At 42.2% G+C, this 14,707-nt stretch overlaps 1 protein-coding gene across 1 annotated transcript in view; it reads right to left on the reverse strand.

Moving 5' to 3' along the window:
• Positions 1-7,158, reverse strand: part of SV2A (synaptic vesicle glycoprotein 2A) — a 230,954-nt gene extending 223,796 nt beyond the window's left edge. The window contains exon 1 of the mRNA XM_089655505.1: positions 7,002-7,158. The gene's annotated coding sequence lies outside the window, so the exon portion shown is untranslated. The remainder of the gene's footprint in view (positions 1-7,001) is intronic.
• Positions 7,159-14,707: the final 7,549 nt, after the last annotated feature.

Here is a 14,707-nt window from a genome sequence, read left to right on the forward strand (position 1 = left end):
GAAGTGTCGTTTTACCTCCAATACGGCTGCTTTCAACACAGTAGCTGCTTTCAACACAGTAGCTGCTTTCTACACAGTAGCTGCTCTTTACACATTGGAAATATGTGTTTTCCGATGGTCTTAGGCGACCCCTGTGAAAGGGTTGTTCGACCCCCAAAGGGGTCGCCACCCACAGGTTGAGAACCACTGCTCTAGCTCATCTGCGCGATAACCCCGCGGTTACACCTGTAACCTACTGAAACCGTAATTATGGAAGTCACAGTAAAACCAAGTTTTACTGCAACCCTCTTCATGATACTTTCCAATGCTGTGCTGTCTGTTGAATAACTTGGCTATAAACCCGTCCTAAGCCTTAATACAATTACTGAACAGAAAAGAAGTATCTTTACCCAGATGTGTTAGCTTCATGAATTCAGCCTCCTGTGTCCACAGCTTTACGGCAGAAGTCTTTGATGTATGGTAGCCAGATGCAATATGGCTTCTGCCCGTTAACAAGGGAATAGTTTTTAACAGAGACTTATGCAGGCCATAGATGGGTCGTTAATCATCCGATTTTGCGTCCGAAAGAAAAATCGGACGATTTTCGTACCGTTAGTGGATTAGTTCGTCGGCCGTTTTTTTCGTGTATTTTGCACTTTCAGATTATCGGTTATGTTGGGAAATTTGCGGCCGATTTGGACGATCGGCTGATTTTCCCAGCAATGATGGCCAAATCGGACAATCGTTTTAATGATAAAAAATCTGCACATGAGCTGTGACCTGCAAGGGACAGAAGTTATGGGGTGAACTTTATGATTTAGTCGGACTATTTGTTTATTCGTTGGTGGTAACGTCGGCCGAACGAACGACCGATTTTTCGTTGAAAAATCGGCCGATGTTCGACCCGTCTATGGCCTGCATTACACTCACCGACCATTTTATTAGATACACCTGTTCAAGCTCAGGTAGAACCTCAATATGGCATGTTGCACTCCAAGAAACACAGAGGAACACAAAGCAGGTCAGACATAGCCTCAGAACTTGCCATGCGTACTGTTCAGTCTAGGTCTATGGGATTTTATGGACCTGCTTATGACATGCATTCCAAACAATATGTCAAGTGCAGGAAATCATCACCCATTGACAGACGTGAACCCCAGAAGTGAATATTGCAGCTTTGTTTATTATTTTAACTTGGGCATAACAATTGTTCCTTTTTTGTAGAAGCTGGAGCTCCAGCGGGCTTCCATTTACCTTAATGGTGCAGTGTTCTGAGGCTGCATTTGACCTTCGTTGTCTGGACACAGCAGGTCCTATTTATCTCTGCCCCTGCAACACTCATGAACAAATCCCATCTTAAAGAGCCAAAACATGGCACCTTGGGAGACAGCAAAACACAACTGGGTAGGTGGTTTGAGGGCCAGGCTGCAATGTCCAAAGGCCGGGCTTGAAAACTAATTAACATGACCATTTGTGATTGCTACAACTCTTCAGACATTATTATTATTATACAGTATTTATAAAGCACCAATAGTTCGCTCAGCGCTGTACATTACAAAGGGGGACAGAACATGTGACAGAACAATACCAATACAATGCAAAACACGAGGGGATCGAGGGCCCTGCTCTTTCGAGTTTACAATCTAGGAGGGAGGGGATAGTGGTACAGGAGGAGATAGCTGTGGGGGATGGAGTGGTAGGAAGAGTGGAGGAGGTCGGCAAGTTAGCAGGGGGTGGGGTAGGCTTCCCTGAAGAGATGGGTTTTCAGGGTGCGCCTAAAGGAGAGGAGAGTAGGTGATAATCTGATTGGTTGGGGCAGGGAGTTCCAGAGGATGGGTGACACCCTGGAGAAGTCCTGGAGGTGGGCATGGGAGGAGGAGACCAGGGAACTAGAGAGAAGGAGGTCTTGTGAGGAGCGGAGTGTGCGTGCTGGGTGGTACTTGGATATTAGGTCAGTGATGTAGTTCGGGGCAGTGTGGTGGACGGCTTTGTACGTCAGTGTTAGGATTTTGAATTTGATCCGTTGCGCAATCGGAAGCCAGTGGAGGAATTGGCAGAGGGGGGTGGCGGAGATGGAGCGGTTGGAAAGGTGAATGAGTCTGGCAGCCGTATTCAAGATCGACTGAAGTGGGGATAGCCAGCGGCGAGGCAGGCCAGTGAGGAGGGAGTTGCAGTAGTCGAGTCGTGATATGATGAGGGAGTGGATGAGCTGTTTAGTGGTTTCTGGGGTTAGGAACGTGCGGATTTTGGCGATGTTGCGGAGGTGGAGTCTGCACGAGTTTGTTAAAGATTGGACTTGGGGCTGGAAGGATAGGTTGGAGTCCAGAATGACACCAAGTACTCTGGCCTGCGGGGCGGGTTTGATGGTGGCGTTGTTGGATGTGATGGAGAAGTCAGTGGGGGGTGGTGTGCGGGGTGGAGGGAAGACAAGAAACTCGGTTTTGGAGAGGTTCAGTTTAAGGAAGTGGAGTGACATCCAGTCTGATATGTCGCTCAGTAGGTGTGTGATTCAGGCGGAGACCGAAGGGGTGAGGTGGGGGGTTGAGAGATAGATTTGTGTGTCGTCGGCATAGAGGTGGTAGTTGAAGCCGTGAGAGTGTATGAGTTGGCCAAGGGAGGAGGTGTAGACATCATTCTAAAGGCTGTCCATGCCATCCCAAACCAACTCAATACACAAATTTATGGGAAAAGGGGACCTAACCCAAGACAGGGAATTGCAGCCATCTATATTCATCTAGCTTTGGAAAAATTACATTTGTATCCTGTTGGTGCATATAGGCAACAAAGACTAAGGTCAGCTATGGCTTTATAGAGCCCGTCTTTTCAATAAAAACCAACTAAATACATTACAGGTGTGTGAAGTCTTAGTTTCTTTTCTTTAGAAAGCAGCCACAGTGCAAGTAGAGCAGACCTTCCCCTGCCATCATGCTTTTGCATAGGATCCTTGCTTTCTGTGTGGAAGCAGTGGTCCCTCTGCAGACATCCAGCATACCTTCTGCTAGGTTGGGTACATCGCTCTGCAGTCAGTAAAGCACATGCTCCCAGTTGACTGGAAAGCTGTTGCTCTGCATCACCAGGAGGTATGCGGGACCTCTGCAGAGATACCACTGCTTCTACATAGACAAGGACCCTTCTCTGCAGCATGCGTGCAGACAGCTTTTTAAATCAGCAGTCAGCATGTGCTTTACTGGCTGCAGAAGCATACAGTATATCTAACTTAGCAGGGGATGTGTCAGAACTCTGCAGAGAGACCACTGCTTTTACACAGAAATGCGCACCAAAAGCAAGGGTTCCTCTCTGCAGCATGCTGGGAGAGAGACTTCAAATCACTAAGGAACATATGCTTTATTGGTTGCAGAGCTATAGATCTAAGTTAGTAGGGGGTATGGCAGACCTCTGCAGAGAGACCACCGCTTCTACACAAAAAGGATCCTTCTTCGCAGAATGCTTTCATACCTCTGCAGAGAGACCACCGCTTCTACACAGAAAGGATCCTTCTTTGCAGAATGCTTTCAAAGAGTTTTTTTTAAATCAGCAAAGGATGTGTCAGAGCTCTGCAGAGAGACCACTGCTTTTACACAAAAACCAAGGGTTCCTCTCTGCAGCATGCTGGGAGAGGGACTTCAAATCACTAAGGAACATACGCTTTACTGACTGCAGATCTATAGATCTAAGATAGTAGGGGGTATGTCAGACCTCTGCATAAAGACCACCGCTTCTACACAGAAAGGATCCTTCTTTGCAGAATGCTTTCAAAGGTTTTTTTTTAAATCAGCAAAGGATGTGTCAGAGCTCTGCAGAGAGACCACTGCTTTTACACAAAAATCAAGGGTTCCTCTCTGCAGCATGCTGGGAGAGGGACTTCAAATCACTAAGGAACATACGCTTTACTGACTGCAGAGCTGTAGATCTAAGATAGTAGGGGGCATGTCAGACCTCTGCAGAGAGACCACTGCTTCTACACAGAAAGGATCCTTCTTTGCAGAATGCTTTCAAAGAGTTTTTTTTAAATCAGCAGGGGATGTATCAGACCTCTGCAGAGAGACCACTGCTTTTACACAAAATGCAAGGGCCCTTCTCTGCAGCATGCTGGAAGAGAGACTTCAAATTAGCAATGAATATGTTTTTTATTGAATGCAGAAATCTAAATTAGCAGGATGGGGGTGGAGGGGGGTGGGGGTCGTACCTCTGCAGAAGTAATACTGCTTTTACACACAGAACAAGGGCCCCTTACAAAGGGCTTTTTAAATCAGCATGTGCTTTACGACTGCAGATGTATGGAACTAACTTTGCAGGGGGTGTGTCATACCTCTGCAGAGAGACCACAGCTTACACACAGAGAGCAAGAGTCCTAGTCTACAGCATGCTGGCTGGTGAAAGTCTTTTCTATTCAAGCTGTGGCTGCTTTCTAAAGAAAATGAACTCCGATTTTGATGCACTGAAAATGTATGCAGCTGATTTAGGGCTTTAAAACACAATGATACACCTGAATCCTATTTACCGTGACACCTATCCCCCTCCTTTGTTTCTGAACAACAAAAGAAGATCCTTGCGGACAAGTCGGCGCAATCAAAGGTCCTCAAAGCTGTGCTCAACCTTCAAACCACATTACAGGGAGTGCACGGTGCTTGCTCGCTCATCTGCTCTATTTTTCCTCCAGCCTCCCTCTGTCGTGGCTGAAATCATCCAGGCGTCAAATCCGTAAACGAAGATTCAAGCACGCTTTGTGAAAATGAATTCACAATTTGTTATATGAATCTCGTAAGACCAAGGTTAAAAAAAAAAAAAAAAAAAAACAAAAAAAAAACAGGCTATAGATTAAATTGATCTGATAAATCATTGTGATCTGTGACACTCCATCAGTAAAGATTAATTGGCTCTGATGCTGGTCCTACAAATCCTTTACCTATTAATCTAGCCTGCTCTTTTTTTTTTTAATTCACAAATTAACCTTTGAAAGCTCCTCTGTCGATTGTCGCTGATTGTGACTTTTTTTTCATGCATGCAAAAGGCTGTTAATATAAAGATGTTGTGATAACTTGTCTCTTGCCCCAGGCACTGGAAACGTGTTTGCTTTGCAGCAAGGAGCGAACCAGTGGGGTTTGCCTATTCCCTAAGCGAGCGACACGGACTGCCAGTTGCTACAAGCGTAGACAAAGCGGAAAAAAAAATACAAAACACTATACCTTTACTATCAAGACTCGTAAAAGTCAAGGTCACTTTGAGCTAGCTAGCACGGCGGGGGTTCCCGTGACAGTACAGTATCTATAGGATGAATCAACAGCTCTGCTGACTGTGAAATGAGAATGAAAACCGCCAAGCCGGACGAGGGTAACCCCTTTGGTGCGCAAGGTTAACCCTTTCATGCATGGTTAGAAAACAGTTTATGCAAGGAAAGGAGCACCCTTATGTTTGAAAAGGGTAATGTATGTATTTATTTACATATATAGAAGTCTTCTTCTTGATTTTATATATATATATATATATATATATATATATATATATATATATATATAAAATCTATCTATCTCAATCAGATATTCCTTCACGTCGGTGCTGATTTTTTCAGAATTCCAGAATGAAATATATACAAATATCTGTGTGCGTGTATTGTACTATATTTAATTCTAAAATAATCTGCACAAACGTGAAGGGGTTAAGTTTTGGACATCTGATTAGGATATGTCATGTTAAAAAAAAAAAATTATATATATATATTTTTTTCATGACATATCCTAATCAGATATCCAATAGTTAACCCCTTCATGTCTGATTATTTGAGAACTTCACAGTTAACTATATTAACGTAGTAACATTATTTATATATATATATATATATATATATATATATATATATATATATATATATAATTTTTTTTTTTTATTATTTATTTAACATGACATATCCAAAAGTTAACCCCAACATGTCTGATTATTTGAGAACTTCACAGTTAACTATATTAACGTAGTAATATGATATATATATATTTTTTTTTTTTTTAATTTATTTAACATGACACATCCAAAAGTTAACCCCTTCATGTCTGATTATTTGAGAATTCCACAGTTAACTATATTACGTAGTTATATATCTATCTACATATAGAGATATATCTATCTACACACATATATATATATCTATATCTCTATATATCTAGATATATATATATATATATATATATATATATATATATATATTATTTTTTTTTTAATTCATTTACCATGACATATTCAAAAGTTAACCCCTTCATGACTAATTATTTGAGCATTCCACAGTTAGCTATATTACGTAGTTTTATATATATATATATATATATATATATATATATATATTTATTTATTTATTTATTTTTTTTTTTTCATTCATTTATTTAACATGACATATCTTAATCAGATTATCAGATATCCAAAATGTAGCCCTGACTGTGAGAATTCCAGTTAAATACATATATATATATATATATATATATATATATATATATATATATATGTATATGTATATGTATGTATATACACACACATACACTACTTAAAGATCTAGTTGTCTCTCCAATATATATATATATTTTTTTTTTTTTAAATGGAGAGACTACATCTGTAGATATATAGATCTATATTTACATGACATACTTTAATCAAATGCTTAGATATCCAATATTGAACCATTCCACTTTAGCGCAGATTATTTGACAACTCCAGAGTTAAGACTCCCATTGCACAAGAATGAAAATAATACATTTGTTTCAATTCTGTACAGATTCCAAGGTCACAGTTCATGCTATTCAAGGATGAGAGCTGCTCAGCGTTTTCAGACAAACAGCATATTCCCACCCTGACAAAATCCCAGCACTCAATAACAGCTGTCACTGGGACCCTTTAAGAGACCTTATAGGTATAAATTGAGGTCCAAGGATTTCTAGGACAAAATGGCCACAGCATGGTGCAGGAGGAGTGACTGGGGTGTCAATGCACATGCCATGTACAGAAGAGGAAGAGAAAGGGTTAATGAGCGTGGGTCTTACCTGATCTGCAGCATGCCAGCCGGATTTGGGAGGTGGGTGTGGGTGCCAGGGAGGCTGGATGGAAGGATGCTGGGATGAGGATGCTGAGGCTCTGGGTACCAGATGCAGAGCTGCCGATGTCTCTTCCTGCCCTTACAACAGAGCATCGGGTGATACCATGCAGTGCTGAAAAATAGGGGGGAGGGTAAAGAGAAAGAGGCTTTAATCATCAACAGATGCTCCCAAGAGGACGGCAAAGGCTGCAATCTAATTGCTCATTTTTTTGTAAGAAATTGAAATCGCGGTCGGTTCAGAAGCCCTTCATTGGACCATCGCAAAGTGGTACCGGCTCTACTCGCCTCCCCCCATCTTGTTCACCCGTGCCAGGCCTAATGTGGCTCATTGAAATGCACTGAAGGAGCTGAACCTGACAAATTGTGTGTTATTATTAGGCGGCTTCAGCTGACAGCTCCCACTGACTGAGCGCAAGCGAGCGAGAGGGGATGGGTGCAGGAAAGACGCAAGATGGAGAGAGATCGGATACAGGGGGGGTGGGGGAAGGAGAGGGCAACAAGTCAAGAGGTGCAAGATCCACATTTGCCATCTGTGGATCACAAATTCTATTTTTATTTCCATGATTTTCTATTCTGCATATTTCATAAAAAAAATGTAAAAATTAATTTTTTATATATATATATATATATATATATATATATATATATATATATATATATATATATATATACACATACACACACACACTTTAAAAGTTTGCATCCACTTGCAGAAATTGTAACATTTTAACATCGATATTGAAAATATGAGAGATTAAAGGATAGAGATCAGCTGTTTATTATTAAATAGTTGCCTGGTTATTAAATAATAACAAAAATCACCCAAATGGGCCGGATCAAAAGTTTTCCTCCCCTGAAATGTTTGGCCTTGGTACAGACACACAAAGTGACACACACGGGTTAAAATTGTAATTAAAAGGTTCATTTCCTACATCTGTAGCTTTTAACCACCTCCCGCCCGCCATATAGTCCAATGACGGGCGCAAGGTGGTTCTCTTGTTCCGGGAGGACGTCGTATGACGTCCTCCCATTCTTACCACGCATGCACGGCTCAGGGAGTGCGCAGCTCGGTGATCGGCGTGATCACCGATCACGGAAAGAGCCGAAGATGTCGGCTCGGTCATGTGATTCGCTGTGTCCAATCACTGCTGATCGCATGTAAACAGGGAAATGCCGGTTATCGGCATTTCTCTCCTCTCGAGCTGTCACACTGACAGAGGAGTAATCGGCTTTCCGCGGAGGGGACATGTACACTGATCATCAGGGCACTGATGATCAGTGTGCCCTGATGATCAGTGTAGCTCCAGCAGTGCCACCTCTGAGTGTCCATCAGTGCCTTGTGTCAGTGCTCATCAGTGCCTTGTGCCAGTGCCCATCTGAGCTGCCTTTGTGTCACCCATCTGTGCCACCTATCAATGCCAATCAGTGCCACCTATCAGTGCGCCAGTCAGTGTCGCCTATCAGTGCGCATCAGTGCCAGTCAGTGCCGCCTATCAGTGTCATGTATCAGTGCCCATCAGTGATGCCTGTCAATGCCCATCAGTGCCACCTACCAGTGCCTCCTCATCAGTGCCCAGTACCACCTATCAGCGTCCATCAGTGCAGCCTATCAGTGCCCATCACTGCAGCCTCATTAGCACACATCAGTGAAGGAGAAAAATCACTTACTTACAAAATTTTATAACAAAAACTAAGAAAAAACGTTTGGGTTTTTTTTCAAAATTTTCAGTGGTTTTTGGTTTAAGAAAAAATAAAAAACCCCGAGGTGATTAAATACCACCAAAATAAAGCTCTATCTGTCACAAAAAAATAATAAAAATGTCATATGGGTAAAATGTTGTATGACCGTGCAATTTTCATTCAAAGTGCGACAGCGCTGAAAGCTGGAAATTGGCCTCAGCAGGAAGGGGGCATAAGTGTCCTGTTGGCTAGTGGCTAAATTGCAATCAGTGTCCATGTATAAATCAATGAGTTTGTTAGCTCTCAAATGGATGCACTGAGTAGGCTGGATACTGAGCCATGGGAAGCAGAAAAGAACTGTCAAAAGACCTGCGTAACAAGATAATTATTATTATTATTATAATACAAGATTTATATAGCGCCAACAGTTTGCTCAGCGATTTACAACAGAAAGGGGGACAATACAGCAACAATACAGTTCAATACAAGAGGGTTAGGAGGGCCCTGATCCTTGGAGCTTACAATCTAAGAGTAATGGAACTTTATAAAGATGGAGGCAAAAAGCAAAACTTTTTTTCGTTTGTTTTGGATAAAGTGGAGAAGGATTAGAACACTTACCAGGTTTTTATTGAGGTCTGTGTCCCCGTTTGGGAGATTTACTGTATTTGTTCCGTTTACCATTATCATAGAAAGTAAAAGAAAATCCCAAATTTTGAGCTGTCACTAGAACAGGAATAGAGGAGAAATCTTCCAATGGGGACACTAGTTTTGAATACAACTAGGGATTTCCTCTCACTTCTTGTTTAGCTATGGGACAGGAAGTCATTTATTATGTTTGTTTGGCCTAAAATTCACTTTAGTGGGTTTTTTTTTTCTTTTTAACTGACATTTTGCGTTTCTTAGACCTTTTCAGTAATATCAAAATTGAAACTACCACTGTTTTATTCTCTAGGGCAGTGGTTCTCAACCTTCCTAATGCCGTGACCCTTTAATACAGTTCCTCATGTTGTGGTGACCCCCAACCATAAAATTATTTGCCCAGTAATTATAATTCATGAGTGTCGTTTTACCTCCAATACTGCTGCTTTCAACACAGTAGCTGCTTTTAACAGAGTAGCTGCTTTCAACACAGCAGCTGCTTTCTACACAGCAGCTGCTCTTTACACATCGGAAATATGTGTTTTCTGATGGTCTTAGGGGACCCCTGTGAAAGGGTCGTTCGACCCCCAAAGGGGTCGCGACCCACAGGTTGAGAACCACTGCTCTAGGGTGTCTGCTTTCAGAAAATATATACTATTTGGGGTTTTTGTGTAATCTTCAGGCCTAAAATTATTTTTTAAACGTGTTAAAAAAAATGCAAAAATGGTTCTGGCAGCAAAAGGGTTAAGTGTTTAAATTTTATGCAGTTTGCTGTTCAAGCAACCCTTTGCTTTTCCAATGTTTACGGAAACCACTGCCAAATATGAACTATCCAGCTTAAAAATTGTTCATTGGTGTATAATCAGTGAACAAAAACTCGGCTATTCCCCCACTGAGCGCCTCCATCTTGCCTCTCAAACAGCACAAAAGGTGAGACCGGGCTACCAATCACAGATTGCACATCAACTACGACGGCTGAACAGAGTCTGGCCAAATGATTATGGCTGCAAAATTACATATTTTGCCATCAGCAAAATGGTCACTTTATTATTTAATTTAGTGTTCTGTTCTTTGTATTTTTTTCTTTTTTGTATCTATTTAATAGGTTTTCAGATACTGTTACTTTACGTTGTCAATTTTAATTTTTTGCACGTTTTTTAAAAATTTTATTAAAATAACTAGACTAATGAGGGTGTATTTTGGCACAAAAACAGGTGTGGGATTCTTTAATGGAGCTTCTGTAACCTTCAGGAGTCATTAAAGTGTATGTGACCCCAACATTTCATATTCCCAATATGTGTATTTTGCATTTGTATTGTTTCTTTGTGTGAAATACCTGGTGATCATGCCAGTCCCCTTGCTTCCCTATTTCAAACCTACCACGCTAGGCATGAGAGCACATCCATCCCAGAGTGGACAGTTTTCCAGTAGTGCTGGGAGTACAGCCTGCCTGTCCTCCAATGGTCAGACTTGTGCTGACACGCCCCCTCCACAGCCATTCACTGGGAAGGTAAGTATACTGCAGTTATTCCGCCTCCTGCTGACACCCCTCCGCAGTCTCTACCACAGCTCTCCAAGCCTCCTATGCAGCTGAGAACAGAGGTCATGTGTTCACTTTTTAAAAAATGGTCTATATATATATCTATCAATCTATCTCTTTCTACCCCTCACCCCTTCAGTCTCCTCTCGCTTTACTAACCTACTAAGTGACATATCGGCATGGATGTCACTCCACTTCCTCAAACTCAATCTTTCCAAAACTGAGCTCTTAATATTCCGCCCAGCCCGTGCCCCCTCCCCTGACTTCTCCATCAAGATCAATAACACAATCATCAGTCCCTCCCCTCATGCCAGGGTACTAGGTGTAATCCTAGACTCCCATCTGTCCTTTCAGCCCCAAATCCAATCACTGTCCAAATCTTGTAGACTTCACCTCCGCAACATCTCCAAGATACGGCCGTTCCTAACCTCAGAAACCACTAAGCAACTTATTCACTCCCTTGTTATATCTCGCCTTGACTATTGTAACTCCCTTCTCATTGGCCGACCTCATCGCAAGCTATCCCCTCTTCAGTCTATCATGAATGCTGCTGCCAGACTCATCCACCTTACTAACCATTCTGTATCTGCCACCCCCCTCTGCCAATCCCTCCACTGGCCTCCACTTAGTGTCCTCCACCCCTCTCTGCCAATCCCTCCACTGGCCTCCAATCAGTGTCCTCCACCCCTCTCTGCCAATCCCTCCACTGGCCTCCACATAGTGTCCTCCACCCCTCTCTGCCAATCCCTCCACTGGCCTCCACTTAGTGTCCTCCACCCCTCTCTGCCAATCCATCCACTGGCCTCCACTCAGTGTCCTCCTCCCCTCTCTGCCAATCCCTCCACTGGCTTCCACTCAGTGTCCTCCACCCCTCCCTGCCAATCCATCCACTGGCCTCCACTCAGTGTCCTCCACCCCTCTCTGCCAATCCCTCCACTGGCTTCCACTCAGTGTCCTCCACCCCTCTCTGCCAATCCCTCCACTGGCCCTCACCCCTCTCTGCCAATCACTCCACTGGCTTCCCATTGCCCAACGGATAAAATTCAAAACATTAACAATAACGTATAAAGCCATTTATAACTCTGCCCCAAATTACATCACCGATCTGGTCTCTAAATATCACCCAAACCGCACTCTCTGCTCCTCGCAAGACCTCCTACTCTCTAGCTCCCTTGTCTCCTCCTCCCATGCTCATCTCCAGGACTTCTCCAGAGCTTCCCCCATCCTCTGGAACTCTCTACCGCAATTTATCAGACTATCGCCTACTCTGCTCACTTTTAGGCGATCTTTGAACACCTCTGAAAATCTCTTCAGGGAAGCCTATCCCGCCCTCAGCTAATAATGGTATCTTCTACTCTTCCAACCAGTCCATCCCCCACATTTACTACCTTTTGTACCACTAGCCCCTCCCTCCTAGATTGTAAGCTCCAAGGAGCAGGGTCCTCCTAACCCTCTTGTATTGAACTGTATTGTTGCTGTATTGTCTCCCGTTATATTGTAAAGCGCTGAGCAAACTGTTGGCGCCATAAATCCTGTATAATAAAATAAATATATATATATATATATATATATATATATATATATATATAATGATCGTGCCAGACCCCTTGCTTCCTTATTTCAAGAGAGAGAGAGAGGTTTGAAATAAGGAAGCAAGGGGTCTGGCACGATTATATATATATATATATACATACACATACATATATAAATAACGTTTTGTCTTTCTTTTCTATTTTAAACTCAATGGGTTTTCTTTACAAGTTGAGGGTTCACATATGCTTTAACCACTTAAGTACCAACCTATAATATATATATATATACATACATATACACACACACACATATATATATATACACACACATACACACATATAAATATATACACACCTCCCTCTCCCTCTCTCTCTCTCTCTCTCTCTCTCTCTCTCTCTCTCTCTATATATATATATATATACACACACACACACACAACCACCGTAAAATACAATAAAACAAGCGAGCGCTCTTAGGTAAGCAGCTGTAGCACTCAAGGCAACCTATATAAAACCTTATACGAACAATAAAAATATAAAAGTGCAGCGCTAAAAATCATATGGTCATACGTCAAGTCTATGAGTTAGCAGCAGGTAATCAGTGACAGTCTGTGCAGTAATAGATATTACTCTTTAAATCAGTGGTGGTGTTCCAAGTAATATAGAGAGATTATGCACTAACCAGATGTGCAATGTAAATACGCATTATGTAAAACCAGCAGAAGCCTCCTTTAAAGGTCTGGTGCCAAGACGCCATGCCGCCACAGCCACGTGGAGGCCCGGCGGCCATCTTTCATGCTGGTTGGTTAGTCCATTACCCAACGCTGCCATAACTCTGCAATGCCTGTCGCTGCCTGTTTTTTACTCTGCATATCTTAATCTTTATCCTTGGAATTTGCAAATATTTTAATAAACTGAATTGGAATTACTACACTATGGGTACTCTCTATACACTGCCTTGAGGGGTTATCTATTTATACAGCCTGCTTGATCCAGCCATCCTATAAGATTCCAGAGAAGGGAGATCCTGTACACAGGCACCTGCACCCATCCATCCCTTAAAGGGACCTCTGGTCAGCTGGATCTCTATGCTACCCTGTGTGTTCCTGACATTACTACCCATTCAGAGGGAGGATTATCTCGGTGTGTTCCTGTCCATATCACCCACTCAGAGGGAGGACTTTCTCTACCTCAGACCAGACCTTTAAGGGAGGCTTCTGCTGGTTTTACATAATGTGTATTTACATTGCGCATCTGGTGAGTGCGTAATCTCTCTATAATACTTGGAACACCACCATTTATTTAAAGAGGAATATCTATTACTGCACAGACTGTCACTTTCACTTTAAAGATACTGGTCATTTATGATTATCTGCTGCTAACTCATAGACTTGATGTATGATTATATGATTTTTAGCGCTGCACTTTTATAAAAAAACAAAAAAAAAAAACAAAACACCCATCAGCACACACATACACACACACAATTAAATTTTGAAAGTCCTTAACCATTTAGGAGGAAAGTTTAATTGAATTGTCATGACCTCATCTCTGTAATTCAAAAGATAACTGCTCTGCCAAGGAGAGGGTGTAACAACTGGGATTACATCATATGCTCTCCTCTCTCTCTGCAGTAAAAGGAAACTACAGTTCCCATCAACCACAGGGAATTGTAGAGAATGTGGGCGGGTACACCAGGTCTGTACAGGTTGAATGTGTCTGAGAGTCTCAGTCCGCCCACCACTTCAATTGGGGCTAAATGAAACCACTGCTTCCTGGAAAAAGAACTACAGAAGAGATGTGCCAAGAACAGTGGCTGGGGGAATAGGAGGCAGAGCAGCCATCGGTCTTACAAACAGGAAACTAGAGAATTAAGGATTTGATTTTAAAATGAATAGGCTATTTCAGAGCAACTACTGAGTGAATCAGAAGATGGATGACATCAGTGAAGATAGAAAATCAGCAACAAGGACATGTAAAGAAGTTTTGGACCTGGAGTTCTGCTTTAAATGGGCTGCCCTATACAGGACAAAAAGGTGCCAAAGAAGCTCCAGAACCTTTTTTTGGGCATGGAGCTTCACGCATTTCCAAACCGGGTGCAAAAAACACAGGTTTCAGAAACGTGAGGATGTGGTGTGAATGCAGCCTGAGGTGGAAGACTTTCATTTTTTTTTTTAACCACTTGAGCTCCTGAGGATTTACCCCCCTTAATGACCACGCCTCTTTTTGCTACTTGGCGCTGCACTAATTCAACTGATAATT

The sequence above is a fragment of the Staurois parvus genome, unplaced genomic scaffold (genome assembly GCF_062004578.1).
Source record: "Staurois parvus isolate SC_StPar_1 unplaced genomic scaffold, SC_StPar_1.0 ptg000842l, whole genome shotgun sequence".
Taxonomy (NCBI): Eukaryota; Metazoa; Chordata; class Amphibia; order Anura; family Ranidae; genus Staurois; species Staurois parvus.